The sequence below is a fragment of the Podarcis melisellensis genome (genome assembly GCF_964234715.1).
Source record: "Podarcis melisellensis genome assembly, chromosome: 5".
Taxonomy (NCBI): Eukaryota; Metazoa; Chordata; class Lepidosauria; order Squamata; family Lacertidae; genus Podarcis; species Podarcis melisellensis.
Genome location: NC_138537.1, coordinates 84460890 through 84481355, shown reverse-complemented (window position 1 = coordinate 84481355; position 20466 = coordinate 84460890). Strand labels below are relative to the sequence as shown.

Genomic DNA, 20466 nt, shown 5'->3' with positions numbered 1-20466 from the left:
AAGGGGGTTCATGAGTCTTGGAATGCGTCTGAGGCTCGTGTCACTAATTGACAGATGCTGTTTCCACGGGAGATCGGAGATCGTCTGGAGACGACGTGTAGGCTGCCTGATGCCTTTGTCTCCCTGGCAGTATCCCAACAGTAGCAACCTTTGAACTGGAGATAACTTATGACATTCAGCACAGAGGTATATGCTTTCCCACTGAATGACGGACCCCATTTTTGTAGTGTGGGATAGCGGAAGCTGTCTTGTATGGGATCAGAACATTGACCCATCTCATAGAAACGAACCGGTATTGTAGCACAAATTTCTCCTGATATGTATGTAAATATTCTCAAGCAATTCCCCCTAATATAATGAATTTGTCGCCTTCACTATCGTATGCATTTTTACGCACAACTTACCCCACCATGTGGATTTTTGTACACGTTGACTGGAGAACTGCATTACAAAATTCAGAAAAGAGTGAGCTTTGGAAAAGATGCCTGTGTTTCTGATGTTGCATTGTTTTAGACTAGGTGCAGACTAGGTTAGTTCACCTTTCAGTGATAACCCACTTAGATTTCTCTCCATTCCTACACATGCACCCCCCACCCCACCCCACCCCCATTTAAAATAAATAAATAAATAACCACAACAAGCTGCTCTCGCAAACTGAGGAGGGGGCAGGTGGACCTTTGATGTAACAAGTTCTTCTTTTTCTTATTCTTTTTTGGCGATCACTTGTAGCTGATTGTCTTCCATAAACACGGCTTTAACAGTGTGTCCCACAGTAGGGACATAGGTTTCTGGGCAGGAGTTGATCATGGTGGGGGTTTGCCAAGCGCGCCTTACTCTTAGCATGTTTCTCCCTTTCTTCCTGAGTTTGAGCATCTTCAAAGCCCATGACACCTTTGGTAAAGGCTGTTCTCCAATTTGGGCGCTCGCAGGCCAGTGTTTCCCAGTTGTCAGTATTTATACTACATTTTTTATATTTGCCTTCAGAGAGTCTTTAAACCTCTTTTATTGACCACCAGCACTACTCTTTCCATTTTTAAGTTTGGAATAGAGCAGTTGCGTTAGAAGACAATAATCAGGCATCTGAAGAACATGACCAGTCCAACGAAGTTGATGTTGAAGAAATTGCTTTGACACTGGTGATCTTTGCTTCTTCCAATACACTGGCATTAGTTCGCCTGTCTTCCCAAGTGATGTGTAAAAATTTTTTTGAGACACCATTGATGGAATCTTTTGAGGAGTTGGAGATGGCATTTATAAGTGGTCCGTGTTCCACAAGCATACAGTAAGCTTGGTAGTACAATAGCTTTGTAAACAAGCATTTTGGTTTCCCTGCGAATGAAACGAGTACCAGCCAATTGGCACTTGGCACAGCCTGGCTAATGCCTCAAACTGGCAGAACTGGTTTTCCATGCACCAGACTCTGGAGAGAACATTTAATGAATCAAAACAAAATGTGGCGAATGAACCTCTGCAATGAACATCTGGATGCACCCAAGGCCTCCGAGTGAAGTTCTGATTGTAAAGATTATTTTTCTCTAGCTGGCAGATTTCCCTTTTTTTATTGCAAAATATGCTGTTATTTGTGGGGGAACCACCCCCCTGCACAACTGTATAGGAAGTTTTACAACTAGAATCACATAAGCTTATCTTAATGGATGTTTATAGTGGCATGGCAGTGCAGATAGCATGCCAAAGCCATTAGCCTGAAAAGCATATATATACATGAACTTCCTTATCTTCTGCTGAACGACGGTCAGGTTAAACGTAAAGTAAATCCATATGCATTTCCAGCGCAGACATGCTGGCTTCAGACTCGTCATGTTACTCTAGCACTGCTATAACTTTCCTGGATTATTGCAGATGAACCCAAGAGCAAGAGTATTGGTTTTCAAAGAGCCCCATTTTACAAGTTACTCACAGCTTTCCATCTGGAAGATGTTCATTGCTCTCCACACCCAGTAACATCCCCCTTGAAGTTCTGCCTTAGTGAACCGAGGATTCTAGAATTTAATTGCATCGTCCAAAGCAATGTTATCCTCGCATCTGAGAGCTGTGAGGCTGTTTTTGTGTGTGTCTCAAATAAAATTGAAGGCACACTTCACTCTTGCATCTAAAAGGGTGTGTTCTGGATCACTCTCGGATGAACTGCGCCCTATGATTCTGAATGAGTCACTCAGAAATAGTATTGGTGAGCTGTGACCAGATATCCTGACAATTTTTTCTTTGTTAAATAAAAGAAGACTTGAGGTTGACTATATGGGGAATAATTGTGTGTGGTGGACTTGTAAAAGAGTATTGGGAAATAATCCATAATGAACTGGGAAAAAAAATGTTTTAAAGTACTTTCCCCCCCAAAAACCACAGAGTCCTTTCTGTTGGGGATGATTCAGACTGAAATTCCCAGGTGTCAAAAAAGGTTATTTATGTATGCTACTACTGCGGCCCGTGTTTTGTTGGCCCAAAAATGGAAAACAAGCGAGGTCCCAACTAAAGAAGAATGGCAACTTAAGTTGACAGGATATGCACAACTTGCAGACTTAACATATAGAATAAGAGAATGAGAAGAACATACATTTAGAGAAGACTGGAAAACGTTTATTGACTATATGGGAGATAAACTGTACACAGCTGAAAACACTGGCAGCATTATGATAAATTCAACAGTGTAAATAAGTTTTGTTGGATGCAATCATGGAATACTGAATGGTTTGGTTTCTGTAAAATATGCAGGGATTTATGATATGTAAAATGAACCATGAAAAGAGAAGAAGGGAAGTCATTGATATCTTAAGGATATAAAATAAGTATTTTAATTTGTAAAACAGAAAATATAATAACACACACACACACACACACACAATAAAAGAAGCCTTGAGGAAAGGCAGTTTGGGTTGGAGCTCAGTGCTGAGGGGGAAATTAACTCTCCCCTTCCACACCATAGTCTTGATCTGGACTGATCCCATCTTTCCCCCCTTGTTGCAGCTACTAGCATGGTATAAGATGAAATATTTATTCTAGGGTCTCTAAGTCACTGGCTGCATTTTTGTTGAAGTAAGAGTAGCAAAATTACAGCTAAGAAGCTCAAATCATACATATGACTGATACCCTTCTTTGGAATTTAAACCAATGTTCGCACTTCAACATTCAAAAACTTTACTTGTATAGATGAATTAAAACATAGTATTTACAGTCACATGCATATCTAAACATGGGCTTGCAGTCTCTTCTTCTAACTTTCAGACAGCTGTATTTTCCTCTCTTTCCAGAGCTCAGCATTCAGCCTTCTGTATCTCAGTTAGGCCATGCCTCGCAGCTGCTAGGAGAGATTTCCACTTTTGCCTTTTCCTGCAGCTTTGCTCTTTTTATTTCAAGCAGAGAAAAAGCACTCCAACACTCTATTCAACTTAGCAGTGTTCACAGTGGACTCTAAAACACAGTCATCTTGCTTCACATAAATGGAGTCTCTCCTTCACTAGATACCTCTCATGTCATCAGTACTAGCCAGTCACATGAGAATTGCTAGAGAACTCTTTAGAATTCAGTCACCAACAAATCAATTTTAAATACATAGGAATGCATTCAAGCATTTACAATTTCAGTGAATTAAATTACTATACTGAACAATTTTGACTGCGCAGATTGCAGGGGTGTGTGGTGGGGTGTGTGCTATCTAACTGGGAACATAGCAGGGAGCAAAGGGTTAAAGCCATCCCATCCCCTATGCCATGCTCCTGATCAGAATTGGGAGCTCCAATTCTGGAAAATATTTTGGTAAGTTGGCTCTCAAGGCCCAACTACAAAGTCAACATTCCATGCAGTGTGTCCCTTAGGAATGCATTCTGCACCGAAACCGAATCGGAGCATGCATTCACAATATTCTCAACTTAAATTTCAGGCAGAAGAACATTTCTGGGGTAACAAGCTCACCTTGGAATACAGGCAGACACATAAGTTGGATAAGTTCACGTCTGTGCCATTTATATTCAAATTCTGATGAAATCCCTATTGTAATTTTTTTAAAGTTAGATTTCTGTGCTGTCCCCCTGTCCCCAAAGGAGCCCCGGACAGCAAACATCAGAAAGTTAAAACATTACAGATGGGGGGGGGAATGGCACATATTTAAAACATTTAAAAACCAACCAGAAGTGTTTCAAAACAATTAAAAGACCATCTAAGCACATTTCAAACATCTAAAAACATTTAAAAGCAGACCACAGGTCTGGTGGTTTTATGGCATCTGGGGGTGGGCAATGGGTTATCCCCCTCCTTATCTTGGGTTGCTGTTGAATATAATAAATCCTGGAAGTGCGAAAGAAATGGTTTTATTGTGAAAGACAGCAAAACTGTGAGAAGAGATAGCATTCAAATGCAGCTGTTAATACATCTTAGCAGAGTTGGCCCACAGAGCACATGCTCAGCACGGGAATTTCAAAGAGCTCAACATCGCTGCGGGGGCTTTGAAGTAGTAATTATCATCCACACGCATAAAGATGGGAGATGCTCACAGCTCCACCAGCGAGCAAGGAATGAGTTACTTTGGCTGGCACACACATCAAAGGTCCCAGCTCGTCATTTGCTTAAAGAGATTAGAAGCAAAAAATATGAGGGTAAAATTGAGGACGAGCAAGTGAAGTACGTTTCTCTCTGTACAGAAGGGGCGAACAATTGAATATCTACTCTGTCTGCAAGTGATTATTGCAAATCTTTCTGGAAAAACCTTGAGCAAAATTGCACTTGCCTTTTGGTTTTGGGGAAATCAAATCAGAACGGAAGCCGGGTTGTAGAGCGGTTTTCTTTTTAATCTCAGAAGAGGGTACTTGGTTAGGATCCAAATGAAATGGAGAGCTTTTCTCATGATGAACTGAAATCTCCAAAGCATTATCTTGCTGGACCATATATTGGACGTCTGTACCTTGAAGCCTGAACCATTTGCACTTTTACTCAGGAAAATAAAAATCCCACTCAGTTCAATGAGACTTACCCTGAAGTCTTATGGCCCCACGGCCTTTATCCTAAAATTGTTTAATTGATAACAAGGGGGAGACAATTATGTACAGAGTAAGAAATGTTTGGGAATGGCTAGGAAAATACCGAGAAATTTAAGTAACACTGAGTAAAGGAGAAATTGTAACAAAAAAAATGTTTCAGTTTATGCCCACTATTGGGACAGGAGATGTAATCAAATCTATGAAGAGCCTTGTGGTACCGTAAAATGTAACAAACGTATTGTACATAAGCTTCAGTGGACTTAAGTCTACTTCATTAGATGAATTGTCACAGGGTCAGAAAAGAATTGGATCAAATGGCAATGAAATGGAAACCGAGGTCCCTGACAATTCTGTGTGAACCTTACGATAAGCAAAATGATGGTTCACAAAAGAAGTAATTGAATATAATGTAAGAATCCCAGTTTTGCTGTGTTAACAGACACCTGTAATGGAATGTGAAACCATGGTCTCTAACACTCCTGTCTCTGGAAAAAAGCTCCTGCTAAAATGTACCAGCTAGTCTTTAAAGTGACACAAAACTCTGTTGTTTTCAGCTGCAACAGATTAGCATGGCTAATCTGAACATAAACCCTTTGAGGAGCATGATACTCTGGCTTTGTCATTAGGCAGCATCCTCCGTAATCTAATACCTCATATTAGTTTTGTGCAACACCTTTTGTAACTTGTGGCTCCCCTAACTGTTATGTACTGAGTTGAATAGGATCCAAACTGCAGCAGTCTGATTGGTCCTCGAACAATAGGATCCAAAATGCAGCAGTCTGATTGGTCCAATAGGATTCAGAATGCAGCAGTATGATTGGTTGGCAGGAACCACCCAATCATGCTCCAGATAGAAGTGAATCCATAACCTGATTGGCTTACAGTAGAATTCCGGAATTAGCCAATCACGGGCAGCCCATTGTGTAAATAATGTATATAAAGGAGATACTTTGAGGGGACATTCATTCATTCCTCCTCACCACTATGAGCTGAATGAAGAGCATGAAATCACTTTGCGACTCTGAGTATATTTCACTAACCAATCCATGTGTGAAACGAACAGTGTCATCAAACCTCAGATTATTCCGTTAAGAGCAACACTGCAATTGCCCCTGGTTCATGTTAAGTATAGTAATTTAATTCACCGAAATTGTAATTGCTTGTATGTGTTACTATGTGTTTAAATATGATTGGTTGGTAACTGGATTCTAGAGAGTTCTCTAGTGGATCTCATGTGATTGGCTAACATTGGTCACATGGGAGGCATCTAGTGATGGTGAGACTCCATTTTATTTGAAGCATGATGGCTGTGTTTTAGAATCCACTGTGAACACTGCTAAGTTGAATGGAGTGTTGGAGTCCTTCTCTGCTTGAAAGCAGAGAGCAAAGCTGCAGGAGAAGGTAAAAGTGGAAATCTCTTATAGCAGCTGCAAGGCATGGGCTAATTGAGATACAGAAGGGTGAGTGCTGAGAAATCCTGCGTCGTTGAGAAGTAACATTGGTGTTAATGGGAATGACATTCGTAGTCCTAATAATTGTTCTGGATGGAGTGAGAATCCAAATCTTGCAAGCAAACTAGAAAGTACTTGATGGAACAACAAAACTTGGGTGGAGCATAGAGATGGTTCCAACAAAGAGCAGATGGAGAAACAAAAAAGATGCACAAGTAATATTCTTACTCTGTTAAGTGGAGGGATGTGGTTTACTTCTTTTCTTCTTCTGATGTTGGCTCCAGAAGGAACTGTTTAGCTGTGCTGCAGATGCCTCAAGGATTGATAAGGGGTGGTCCAAGAATGGTTAATAAGGCTCTAAAAATAGCTATGATTCAAAAGTATTAAGTGATGACCGGAATGTCCAGCATAACAATAACTTTGCCGTTGCATGCAGATGCCAGTTGCGGAACATGGAATGAAAATGCACTTTTGTTGTTCACATCTGAAAGCTGAAAGAGTCCAAGTGGAAACAGATGTTGCCTGGAAAACTCTGTCAGAATTATCAAGTAACAGCCAGTTGCCTGAACAAGTAATTCCTAGCTAAGGATGGTCGGATCATGTTAAATGAAAAGAGCTTTTTCCCCGCTGGAAAGAAGCCCATTTTGAAAATCATTAAAAGTTGTCAGTTTTGAAGAAGAATTTTTTTTTTTTGGCCAAGTATTTATATTACCATATAAGTATTTGCACAGAAGAGGGGCTACAAAGATGTCTGAAAGGTTTACTATGCTAGCCAGTGTGTGCTTGGGGTGGGAAACAGGATCTGACAATTGGGCTGGTTCTTTAATTCTCCTTGCACCCTCAATCTTTCCCAACATCAGGGTCTTTTCCAGGGAGTCTTCTCTTCTCATGAGGTGGCCAAAGTATTGGAGCCTCAGCTTCATGATCTGCCCTTCCAGTGAGCAATCAGGGCTGATTTACTTCAGAATGGAGAGGGTTGATCTTCTTGCAGTCCATGGGACTCTCAAGAGTCTCCTCCAGCACCAGAATTCAAAAGCATCAATTCTTCGGCGATCAGCCTTCAGTCTAAGCTGGAATTTTGCTATAAGAAGCTGGTGATCTGAGCCACAGTCAGCTTCAGGTCTTGTTTTTGCTGACTGTATGGAGCTTCTCCATCTTTGGCTGCAGAGAATATAATCAATCTGATTTCAATGCTGCCCCTCTGGTGATGTCTATGTGTAGAGTGGTCTCTCGTGTTGTTGGAAAAGAGTGTTTGTGATGACCAGCTTGTTCTCTTGACAGAACTCTATTAGCCTTTGCCCTGCTTCATTTTGAACTCCAAGACCAAACTTGCCAGCAGTTCCTTTTATCTCTTGACTCCCCACTTTAGCATTCCAATCCCCTATAATGAGAAGAACATCCTTCTTTGGTGTCATTTCTAGAAGGTGTTGTAAGTCTTAATAGAACTGGTCAATTTCAGTTTCTTCAGCACCAGTGGTTGGTGTATAAACTTGGATTACTGTGATGTTAAAAGGTCTGCCTTGGATTCGTATAAAGATCATTCTCTCATTTTTGAGATTGCATCCTAGTACAGCTTTCACCACTCTTTTGTTGACTATGAGGGCCACTCCATTTCTTTTACGGGATTCTTGCCCACAGTAGTACTTTTCATTAATTTTACAATCATTTTAACATTTCAAAACTTGAATTCCTCCCCCCTCTTTTTGTGGTTCCTTAAATTTAGTTTTAATATTTTCTGCATATCCAAATTAACTTAATCTGCTCATTTATTCATTTGCTTTAAATATATACTCTTATGAAACTGCACAAAAGTCTTATGAATCCTGCCAATGTTCTTATCTGTTTACAATTTATCTGTAAATATTCCATAAACCATTTCCATTCTTTTATAAAAAGTTTGTTATCTTGATTTCTTATTCTTCCAGTAAGCTTTGCCATTTCTGCATATTCCATAAGTTTTTGCATCCATTCTTCCTTTGCTGGGACTTCTGCTCCTTTCCATTTTGGGGCAAGTAACATTTTTGCCACTGTAGTAGCGTACATGAATACATTTCTATATAGTTTTGGTAGTTCTGTCCCTATAATTCCCAAAAGAAGAGCTTCTGGGTGTTTTTTTTTTTTTTTTTACAAACGTTATTTTAAGCATCCTTTTCAATTCATTATATATCATTTCCCAGTAAGCTTTAAGCTTACTACAAGACCACAACATATGATAAAACAACCTTCTTTCTTTTTACATTTCCAAAACTTATTTGATTTAGATTTATACATTTTTGCCAATTTACTCAGTGTTAGATACCATCGATATATCATTTTCATATAATTTTCTCTTAGATCATAAGATGCTGTAAATTTTATATGCATATCCCACAATCTTCCCCCTGCTGCCATGTCTATATTATGACCAATATCTATTGCCCAAAGTACCAAGGCATCTCTTCCAGCCAACCTTCAGCCAGCCTGCCCAACATGGATTCCAAACTTCCTTCTTTTTCTTCCCAGCAACCCTTGTGCAAAACTCTTTTGCTGTCACCTCACACCCAGCCACTCGGACAACTGTCCAAATCCTCAGGCTCTGTTCACACCTCAGGGCAAGGGGGAAGTACAGTTCTCTTGCATTGCCAATGGCTTTCAATGAGCCTGTCTTATTTCTTAATGGCCCTAGCTTGGCCAGAGAGTTTTGCATAGGCTAGCCCAAGAATTCCTCTGAAGCTTGCATTTCTCCCTTCACATCCCAAATAATCAAAATCCTACCATTTATTAATTTCTAGGTTTTAGGGGGAGGGGTCCCCCCCTCAGAAAAAAATCTGTAACAACAATGAAGTCACCGCAGCTAAACGTAATACAAAAGGAAGGCTCGTTTTACAATGCATACGTTATACAGTGGTACCTTGGGTTACATGCGCTTCAGGTTACATACGCTTCAGGTTACAGACTCTGCTAACCCAGAAATAGTGCTTCAGGTTAAGAACTGTTCTCAGGATAAGAACAGAAATCGGACTCCGGCGGCGCGGCAGCAGCAGGAGGCCCCATTAGCTAAAGTGGTGCTTCAGGTTAAGAACAGACCTCCAGAACGAATTAAGTACTTAACCCGAGGTGCCACTGTATACTCAATTTAAACCACAATGGTTCTTGAGAACTTCTTTAACATTCTAATGGATCTTGAACGAGACAAAACCTTTCCAGTTTGGGGTTTTAAATTGGATTCTCGATTACAAGCTGAGGTCAAGCAAAACTGGTAGAAAACAAGAGGACAGGCTTCTGGAAGCAGCCCTTTTTATTAAATAGTCTTCATATGCAGATATTGGGTCCTGCACCTGAGCTCACATGTAGGTCTCCACAAGTTTGGAATAGGGCATGCAAGAACAATTGGTGGGAAATGAAAATTGTTCAGTGCTGTTCAGTGCCTGGAGGCAGTTAGAGGATGGATGGCAGCTAACAGATTGAGGTGGAATCCTGACAAGACAGAAGTACTGTTTTGGGGGGACGGGGTGGGCAGGTGTGGAAGACTCCCTGGTCCTGAATGGGGTAACTGTGCCCCTGAGTTATTTTGGACTCGCAGCTGTCCATGGAGGCACAGGTCAATTCTGTGTCCAGGGCAGGTGTCTACCAGCTCCATCTGGTATGCAGGTGGAGACCCTACCTGCCTGTGGACTGTCTCGCCAGAGTGGTGCATGCTCTGGTTATCTCCCGCTTGGACTACTGCAATGCGCTCTATGTGGGACTCCCTTTGAAGGTGACCCGGAAACTACAACTAATCCAAAATGCGGCAGCTAGACTGGTGACTGGGGGCGGCCGCCGAGACCACATAACACCGGTCATGAAAGACCTACATTGGCTCCCAGTACGTTTCTGAGCACAATTCAAAGTGTTGGTGCTGACATTTAAAGCCCTAAAAGGCCTCAGCCTAGTATACCTGAAGAAGCGTCTCCACCCCCATCTTTCAGCCCACACATTGAGGTCCAGCTCCGAGGGCTTTCTGGTGGTTCCTTCACTGTGAGATGTGAAGGGGGAGGGCCTTCTCAGTAGTGGCGCCCACCCTGTGGAACGCCCTCCTGTCAGATGTCAAGGAGATAAAAGAACTATGCAATTTTCAGAAGACATCTGAAGACAACCCTGTATAGGGAAGTTTTTAATGTTTGATGTCTTATCGTGTTTTAAATATTCTATTGGGAGCCGCCCAGAATGGCTGGGGAAGCCCAGCCAGATGGAGTACAAATAAACTATTATTATTATTATTATTATTATTATTATTATTATTATTATTAATTTTATTACACACAGCATGTATTTGAGGGCTGATTTTCTTCTGTTGCTCCAGTTTCCCAATGACCTGCCTTGTTGTTTGTCTCTCATGTCCTTTTCTCTACTGCTGAATTTTAGATTCTAAGCTCCTTGGGAGCAGGGCTCTGGGTTTGTTTGTTTGTTTGTTTGTTTTGCTGATAAGGTGGCCTGCATATTGACGGTGTTATACAAATGGTAGTGTCTAATCTATCGGTCAGCTCATCCAAAATCTGGGAACAGTGTCAATTGCAGATAGGTCAGAGACGGCAAGGAAAGCCGGAGAGATTTCAGTGTGGATTTCAGAACGTGATGATAACAGCCAGTCATCAGAAGTCAAAGGCTGCCCCCCTCCTCAGTAGATCGTGGGGGGCGCATTATGGCTAATAAGGTGGGATGCATCTGAAACCGTGATAAGAGGCACTTTTATTAGTGCTGCACCCAGTGCTACGAATGTATATCTTCGCAAAGCCAGGAGGCAGAATGCCAAAAGCTGTCTCCTTTCATCATAACAGATGCAACTGATGCAAAAGAACTGACGCCTTCAGACTGGAGCCTTATATCACAGGGGTCATTCCGATTTTTCTCAGTGCGTGTTTGGAAAGTTAGCTTCTTGACATTCCTGCTACTTCAGCAATTGCTCCTCTTTTGTCTGCCATCCCTGCTGGTGAGCAGAACTTGGCAGGGCTGTGTGTTTCCGGCCTTTTCCTCCCTTTCCACTACCCTTTCCCAGTCTGTGTGGGCACACAGGTAATTTTGCATCTGTGTGCAGACAACAGTAAGAATTGCTCGTGCTGTTCATTTGTGTTCCTTTGCTGGTGAGAGAGGTTGGGGTTGGCCTAGGGTGTGGTTGTTTGTTTGTGATTGGCTGTGGTGATCTTTGTTTTCGTGTGTGAGTGGGGTGGGTGGGTGTTTTGGATCTGGTTAGCCATATTGATTTGTATGCTGTTGATGGATTATTGTCATTGTCTTGTTGGGCTGTGTACGTGATAAAGGGGAGCCATACCGGGTGAAGGTGTCTTCTTCTGTTTGTCCCTGTGTCAATTTCAGTTTATTGGTTAATTTTTCTAGTAGAGCTGTTTCCCATACTATTGGGTACCATTGGTCCATGCTTACTCCTGACAGGTCTCGCCAGTGTCTGGTTATGGTGTTTCTGGATGCTGAAAGTAGGTGGGTTATGAGTTCTTTGTGGTGTAAATGGGCATTGTTGTCTTGGAAGATGTTTAGTAGGGCCAATTCTGGGGTGATGTCTAATACTTGCTTAGTTATTTTACATATTTCTCAGCTGGCTGTTGTCAAGAATAGTTGGATTTTGAGGCACTCCCACCACATGTGGAGGTATGTGCCTGTGGAGGTGCACCTTCTCCAGTATTTTGGTGAGGTTCCTGGGCATATTAGCACTAGTTTTCTTGGTGTTAGGTACCACCTGTAGGTGAGTTTCAGAGTGAGTTCTTTTCTTTTCGTTGATATGGATATAAAGGGGGGTTTAGACCACATTCTGGTCCATTGAGTGGGGTTAATCTCATAGTCTATGTCACGACTCTAAACTTTTAAAAAGATTTATGACTCCACCTAGCTCCTAGCCACGATTGATTGCTCACTGGAAGGACAGATCGTGAAGCTGAGGCTCCATTACTTTGGCCACCTCATGAGAAGAGAAGACTCTCTGGAAAAGACCCTGATGTTGGGAAAGATGGAGGGCACAAGGAGAAGGGGACGACAGCGGACGAGATGGTTGGACAGTGTTCTCGAAGCTACCAGCATGAGTTTGACCAAACTGCGGGAGGCAGTGGAAGAGAGGAGTGCCTGGCGTGCTCTGGTCCATGGGGTCACGAAGAGTCGGACAAGACTAAACAACAACAATGATGAGACACCAGAGGGCACTGTAGAGCAAAAAACTTTGTGCAATTTTACGTAGGGTTTTTCTTTTCGTTTGAGATAACAATCTAATTTATGACTTATTTATAGCATTTTTTAAAAATTCTCTGTGCAGAGCCAGGCAGGTAAAGAAATCTGAGGCTGCTGGATCGTATAGCCCTTGGCCACATTTTTTCTTGCCTGCTGCTTGCCTTATCCCTCATTTCATGACCCGTTTTCCCTCGGGGATGGGGTGGGAGGAGCACAGCATGCTAAAGAGACAAGCAGAGGTAAGTAATGGGGGATGGAGAAAGCTGACCAGCGATTCTGCTTCTTCTCCAGCTGCCTCTGTCTGTCTTTGAGGGAAGCCTTCGGAATTCTCAGCCCTCCATGTGGCTTACATGTGGCTGCTTTGCAATGTGTACAGAGAGTGGCTGGCTTAAGGCTGCCTGCTGAATTTATGACTCAGGCGATACCAACCAGGAAATTTCCAGCTCGCTCTTAGCTATGAGAGGACACCGGCGTGAGCACGCTTTGTGCGATGCCTGGGAAGGTTCGAAAACCCATGAAACCGTGTGGTTTCCTTGATCTGTTTCCTCGATCTAGATGATCATTAGAAACACGCTGAGCCTTGATTCGAAGGAGACAGATTTTGTGGCAACAAAGGGCTTCTGCAGACACCCTTGTTAATTTGTGCATTCGCAATGGTTATGTGGGAATGGTGCGTATCGTTAAACCTATGGTTTTCCCAGTAGTGATGTATGGAAGGGTTAATTCTGTAGCATAGAATATTGTGATGCTATATATACTGAGGTAGTTCCCCACCCCCCAATTAGTCAGTTATCAACTGTTGTTTGACTTTTAACAGTGAGAGCAGCAAGTGTGTTGTTTTATGCTGCTGCTTTCCTCAGAGCCAGTCAGAAAATACCAGTCAGTCTCAGATACAAATTCATGTACAATACGTTTCAGTGACATACAGTAAATATTACCTACCTCACTTGTACATTCAATCTGACAGGATAAAGTACCACAAGTAAAAGTAATATTCTGTTTTGGAACTTTAAAATGCAAGTGTTGTCTGGTTCTTCTAGGGCGGTGGGGGAAGAGAACTATTAAAAAGCGTCAAGGGGCTCGGGGTAACCACAAATCTGTGGCAATTATACTTTACAAAGTATAATTGCCACAGATTTCTGGTTATGATGGCATTAGGGTGCTTATTTACAGCCCTGTTTTTAATAGTGTTCAGAATGGACAGACTGCTCCATTTCCATTGGTTGCATGACCTGTAACTTCCTGCTGACATCCTGTAACTTTTTGTCCCATTTTTGTTATGCTGTTGTGCATGAGTGCCCCTCCAGAATAGGGACACAGGTGGCGCTGTGGTCTAAACCACTGAGCCTCTTGGGCTTGCCGATCGGAAGGTCGGCGGTTTGAATCCCCATGATGGGGTGAGCTCCCGTTGCTCCTGCCAACCTAGCAGTTCGAAAGCACACCAGTGCAAATAGATAAATCGGTACTGCTGTGGCAGGAAGGTAAATTGTGTTTCTGTGCTCTGGCACTTGTCACAGCCCTCTGTGCGCCAGTAGTGGCTTAGTCATGCTGGCCACATGACCCAGAAAACTGTCTGTGGACAAACGCCGGCTCCCTCAGCCTGAAAGCGAGATGAGCGCCACAACCCCAGAGTCGCCTTGGACTGGACTTAACCGTCTAGGGGTCCTTTACCTTTACCTTACCTCCAGAATGCAGAAATGTGGAAGCATTAGTGAAGCATTGCTAAATAACTATTAAAGTAGAATAATGCGTGGATGCTCCCATATGAATCCACCATTAATGCACTATTATTGCATCAGTAACATGTTGCAGAATACACCCGCAAATACCGTCAGTCTATAGGGGACCCAGGATGGCTTGATGACTTCAGTGCCCCAAACCCAGTTTCTGTTACTCAGCATTGTGTTTTGTAAATGCACTGGGCATTTTTAATTTTTTTTTTACTTGACCAAACTTTTGGGATCCAAGACCTTTGGCTGACACGCTTCCCAATAATGCCTGTACATTCCTCGGCTGTAGGACATCGCAAGTGATGTTGTAAAGCATAAAGCTATTCTGCACATGAGCTCCTCTTAATAGCAAGGCATGGTGCTGCTGGACGTGCCTCAAAAGCAGAGCTATCCCTGGAACACATGGAATGAAAAGCAACAACAGGAGCACATTAGCACCGGTGGACAAGGGGGCTTTGATATGCTCTGCAGTCCTTCGGGGGGCAGGTGATTGTACATGGGTGGAAAATGTGGGGAAGGTGGAAGTGAAGGACCACTAGGAATGTCAAGAGCATCATGGCCACGTAACATAAATATGAATAGGAAAGAGATAAGTGTACCTGTGACTCATAAGGTATATGGGCTGAGCCTCTTGGGCTTGCCGATCAGAAGGTCGGCGGTTCGAATTCCCGCGATGGTGTGAGCTCCCTTTGCTCTGTCCCAGCTCCTGCCAACCTAGCAGTTCGAAAGCATGCCAGTGCAAGTAGATAAATAAGTACCTCTGCGGCAGGGGGGGGGGTAAATGGCATTTCGATGCACTCTGGTTTCCATCATGGGTCTCTGTTGTGCCAGAAGCGGTTTAGTCTTGCTGGCCACATGACCTGGAAAGTTGTTTGTGGACAAACACCGGCTCCCTCGGCCTGAGAGCGAGATGAGCGCCACAACCTTATATATTATTTTTTTTAATATAATTTTTATTAAGGTTTTCCAAATTAAAAACAAATTAGATCCAATTCATACACTTTCTTCCAAAACCAAAGCCAGGACTTCCCCTTCCCGCCCCCAGTTGTGTTCCAAATCTTCCGAATAAGCAATTAAGTTCAACAAGTTTTTATCCCATAACTCACTTAGCATCAATAACCCAATTTTTCCAAATTCCCATCCCCTAAGATCGATTTTTTCCCTTCCACGAGTTCCCCCTTTCAAAATTTTATAAAGAAAGAAAAAAAGATATAAAGATAGAAAATAATTTTACAACCTTTGGATTCCAAATTTCCCTCCCCCCTTTCCCTGTTGTGTTCCTTCTATCCCTTCCTCCTAGTGTCTTCCTGAGGTGCCTACCCGCTTCATCCATATCCCTCTATTAGTTTGCCAGTCATATTTAATTACAAATGTCCAATCTTGGAAGGAGTCTGTCTCAAAAAGGGGCCCATTTTTTCTCTCCAGATTTTTCTATCCAGGAGTAAAAAACTCCCATTTAATTTCCATAAGCTTGTCAAATCTGGATGTCCCAAATGTTCCCAACTCTGTCCAGTTCATGATGTTTCCATATTCTTGTCATTCTCTCTCTTCCTTCTATTTCCCTATTTTCCCGCAAAAATGTTCTTTTTCCATGACCTTCTTATTTTCTGCAGAGGCTTGTTGTTCAGAAGCAAAGCGTCATGTCCCTTTCGTTTTCCAACTGAAAAGTCCATTGTTTCCTGTAGTTTGTAGCCCTCTGTAGACAAAACAATGTTCCATTTCTGCAGTTCCCAGGAGATTAAAAGTTACAACTGTTCAGGTTTCCTGAAAAAAACACATGCAGTGTCGCTCAGCTCCTCTAGGTGGATCGCAGTAACTGAGTTCCCTTCCAAATCAAATCCATTAGTCCAACTAGTTTATAAATCCTTATTTGAAACAATTTATATACAATTTAACCGGCAAAGTCCTCAAAACGAAGTCTCTGCTTTATTCTTCCATTTTGACAGCCTTTGACAGCTGTCAAAACTCCCGATGCTCTTTCCCAGGTAGTTTCACGGATCGCTCCAGGGATTCGGGGGGGGGGGTTGTTTTTTTTGATACAAATTCCACTTTTCTCCTCCAGCACAGTCTTATAATTTTCCCTCGCAAAGTTGCCAATTCCTGAAGATAAAGATACGCTCGATCTTAGTCGTTAAATCCTTTGTTTTAGCTCTTCTACAATTGAGGGGTAGGCTGACTTCCTTTTTTCCACCTCCCCCGTTCGCTCCAGATTTTTAAAAATTTATCCCTCTTTTTTTTAATCCATAGTCCAATTACTCACGGGTTCTTTTAGGTCCAGATTTTCAATAGAAGAAGCCAGCGCTCTCCGCCGGATGGCTTGCGGCTGCGCTCGGCAGGGATAGCAGAGAACTCAAAGCACCACGCTTCTCCCCGGCGCCCGATCCGTAGCCTTTAAAAAGGCTCTTCACGAGCCGGGATGGCGCTAACGGTGCCAGCCGAGTCTCCATGTCCACGGCCGAGCGCCACAACCTTATAGTCGCCTTGGACTGGACTTAACCATCCAAGGGTCCTTTACCTTTACCAACGAGTCGTATCATTGGAGGTTGCACGGGAATGGGATTGAAGTTATATTTTTGCCTTTACATTTTCTCTATATAGGGATAGAAGATTTGTCTGTTAAGTTCTGGGATGATTTCTCAGTGAGACACAAAATGGGAGAAAAACACCCTTGTCAGTAGGTTTTCACAAACTAGGGGGGTTTGATAGTTTTCAGAGTGTTGGGAAATGATTTTGTAGCGTTTGCTACTCTCATCCCTCAGAGCAATGACTGTACCACATTCAATGGGTATCTTGGTCATGACACCTATGACATGTGGCAGGTCTGTCAAACACACTGCCTAGCCCAGTATCCTAAGATTTGATTTCTGAATGATTTGTTCCACGACCACTTCTCATTCCACGTCATTGTTTTTATAAGCCGTCTTGCGTTGGCTTCACTGTAATGACATTTTATTGTTGTGTGGTACTGTAACCCCACCATGGGATTATATCATGAACAGCAGGCGAGAAATTATTTGCATATAAAAGCAAACAAATAAATAAATACCTGTTCTTTAGCAAACTCCCCTTTGATGGAGTATTTCAGGAATGCAGAAAACGTGTCGAATGCATAACCAGATGAAGAATTCTCATTTCTGAAACTCTCAGATTCAGATTATATATGTTTCTGGTCCTTATTTTGATACTTTTGGAAGTATGTGGTTCATAACTGCTGAAACCTCCGAACCCCCAGAATTTGAGGGGTTTCGGTGCCTTTCTTCTCCAAGATCAGCAGTAGCCCAAATACTTTACCCAAGAGAGTTTTAAAAATGCACCGTATGAGATGTCATGCAAATTTGTGCAGTTTGTAGAATGCATTTCTAGTTGCAGAACCCACCTTTTCTTGGCATAGATCTTGATTGTACATACAAGTGTGATGCAGACACAACCCTTGGCCATGTTTGTACCCCCCCGCCCCGCACTCAGGAAAGTGCATTTGTGTGCCGCATGCCCTGCCTGATATATGTGGTAGATTGTCTCACAGGAACTGGAAATTCCTTATGTGCCCCAAGCCAATCCCAACCCGTTGCCAATGCTACTTAGACAGCTGTAGCTGATGTTAAAGAGTGTTTTTCCTCTCCCAGAAGACATGAAGGTTTGACACTGAAGGTACGGAGGTGGTTCTGTGACAACCAAAAGGGTACTTTATTGGCGGTGTGCCTCCCTAATCCTGGCTCCTCTGATTTCCCCACCCTTTCCCATCTTCCACTGCTCTCTGGTTTGGTAAGAGCCGGGGCAATGTTGCTGTGGTTTGTTTCCTGTTTTGTTTCTGAGGAACACATAGGGGGGAACAAAGTAGGTTGGTTGTCACAGCACCATGGAGAGCTCCGGGACTGCAGACAGTGTTCCATCCCAACCCTACCTGCCAGGGATCTTCTGCATGCAAAACAGATGCTCTAGCACTAAGCTATGACTCTTCCTCAGCTCTGGGGACTTCCTTATATCCAGAATCCAAAGTTAACAGTGATTCAATATAGGCTGATACTAGTGCTGTCCAGGTGTTAAAAGTTGCCTGTTGTGAGAGGGCAGAACTAAGGGAGAGTGATAGGCTGTCAGTCAACAAAATCACCTTCAGGTCAGTATGAAACTAATGAGTTTTATTTCTTTTTGCCAAGTCTTGGGTTGTGTTTTCCATACAGGGTGGCACCAGTGTTTGGGCAATTGGCATTTTTTTAAAAAAAAAAAACTGCAAACATTTAAATTAGCTAACATTGTGCAGATGAGAATTGTTTAGATTGTCCTTCCAGGCAGTCACTTTGCAATAACCTTCCTTGGCAGAATCTAGAGATCAAATCAAAATAAGAATTTGCAACCCGTGAGCTAAAATAAGGCTGAGCTCTCTGGAAGGGGAAAGACTTTTCTTGCTTTTTCCTCTTCTTCATGTGTGTGCGTTGGGAGAAGGGTTCCCGTAAGATGAAAATTGCAGTGGGAGTTTATGACCTTAAGATGAAGCAGGTCTCCTGTTTTTTGTTTAGAATCTGTGGTGTTTTAAAGGTCTGTGCTGTATTATTTATCCTCCTGGCTTTTGCACACGGGGCTTTATTTGCAGAAGGAAAGTGAGGTAATAAATCAGTCAACTGAAGAGCCAAGGAGGGAGAAAGCAGAGCCAAATAAGTTACTTAACTCACTAAACCCAGATGGAGAGGAAAGAGTCGAGCCAGGAAGGAAGGAGGGAGCAGGAAGGAGCAAGACACTCGCGGTGGCTGCCAACTTTTGATTTGGAAATGCTGGTCCTGGGGCAGGGTTAGGGCTTTCAGTAGTGGGGGTTTGCGGGTGGGTAGAACTAATAGCCAAAGTGGTCTCCAATTGCTCCTGTGGTTGGTGCTGAAAGGCCCAGTTGGCCAAGGGCCAAACAGAAGGGGGGTGTTTCTCTTCCATGGTCTTTGTTTTAGTGAATAGCAGCCCCCTGAGTGAGTTAGGTCACACCCCGGAAGAGGGTCAGCAGGTGGTGCTGTGGTCTAAACACTGAGCCTCTTGGGCAGGGGTCAGACAACTTACCGTGCCTCGGGCCGGTGTCTCCAGCGCTGATCACATGGCGGGCCGGAGGGCGGGGGAGCGCGTGCCCATACACATGCAGACATGCTATTTCTGGTGCACTTCCGGGTCGGAGGAGCACCAGAAATAGCTTGTGTGATGTGCACGGGCCTCCTCTGACCCCAATGTGCACCGGAAATAACGCTTGTGCATGCTCAAATAACGTGCATGCGCACAAGCTATTTCCAGTGCTCCTCCGCCGTGGAAGTGGGCAGCCGTGCAGCACCAGTGAGAGTGGGCGGCGGCAGCGGGCGGCAGTGGTCGCCGCAGGCTGGATAAAAGAGTCCTTCTGGCCTTATCCGGCTGGCGGGCCTTAGTTTGGGGACCCCTGCTCTTGGGCTTGCTGATCGGCAGTTTGAATCCATGTGATGGGGTGAGCTCCCATTGCTCTGTCCCAGCTTCTGCCAACCTAGCAGTTTGAAAGCACGCCAGTGCAAGTAGATAAATAGGTACCACTGTGGTGGGAAGGAAACAGCATTTCCATGAGCTCTGGTTTCCGTCACGGTGTTCCGTTGCACCAGAAGCGGTTTAATCATGCTGGCCACATGACCCGGAAACCTGTTCGTGGACAAAGGCCAGCTGCCTTGGCCTGAAAGCGAGATGAGTGCCACAACCCCATAGTCGCCTTGGACTGGACTTAACCATCCAGGGGTCCTTTACCTTTTACCATCTCTTTCTTAATGCGCCCTTCCTGTTTGGATGTTGATATTCTAGGCGTATGTTTCGATTCCCTCTTGCCACTGAGATTGTCACAACACCCACCCACACCCAGCCTGATCTTTACAAGATTAATCTGAAAATAGCAAGGGAGAACATGGGCTCCTCGTGGAAAGGGCAAGAATGAATATTGCCACCTCCTTGCTGCTTTTAGCTCCATGGGGGATTTAAAAAGACAGCTGTCACTGCTGTCAATGTGGAGCCCTCCACATGTTGTTAGTTGACAACTTGTGCGCCTCCTCTGCGAGAGGTCCGGTGGGTGGCAACATGAGAGCAGACTTTTTCTGCGGTGTTTCCTCACTTATGGAATGCTCTCCC

General features: G+C 43.4%; 1 long non-coding RNA gene across 2 annotated transcripts in view; it reads left to right on the top strand.

Annotated features, from left to right (window-relative positions):
- LOC309371197 overlaps positions 1-20466 on the top strand; it is a 73203-nt gene that overhangs the window by 22929 nt on the left and 29808 nt on the right. Inside the window, exon 1 of one of the 2 annotated variants that reach the window (XR_014168890.1) lies at positions 12703-12867. The exons of the other annotated variant lie outside the window; for it this stretch is intronic. This is a non-coding gene — a long non-coding RNA (uncharacterized lncRNA). Of the gene's footprint in view, positions 1-12702; positions 12868-20466 lie in introns of those variants that run through there. 2 annotated transcript variants of the gene reach the window in all.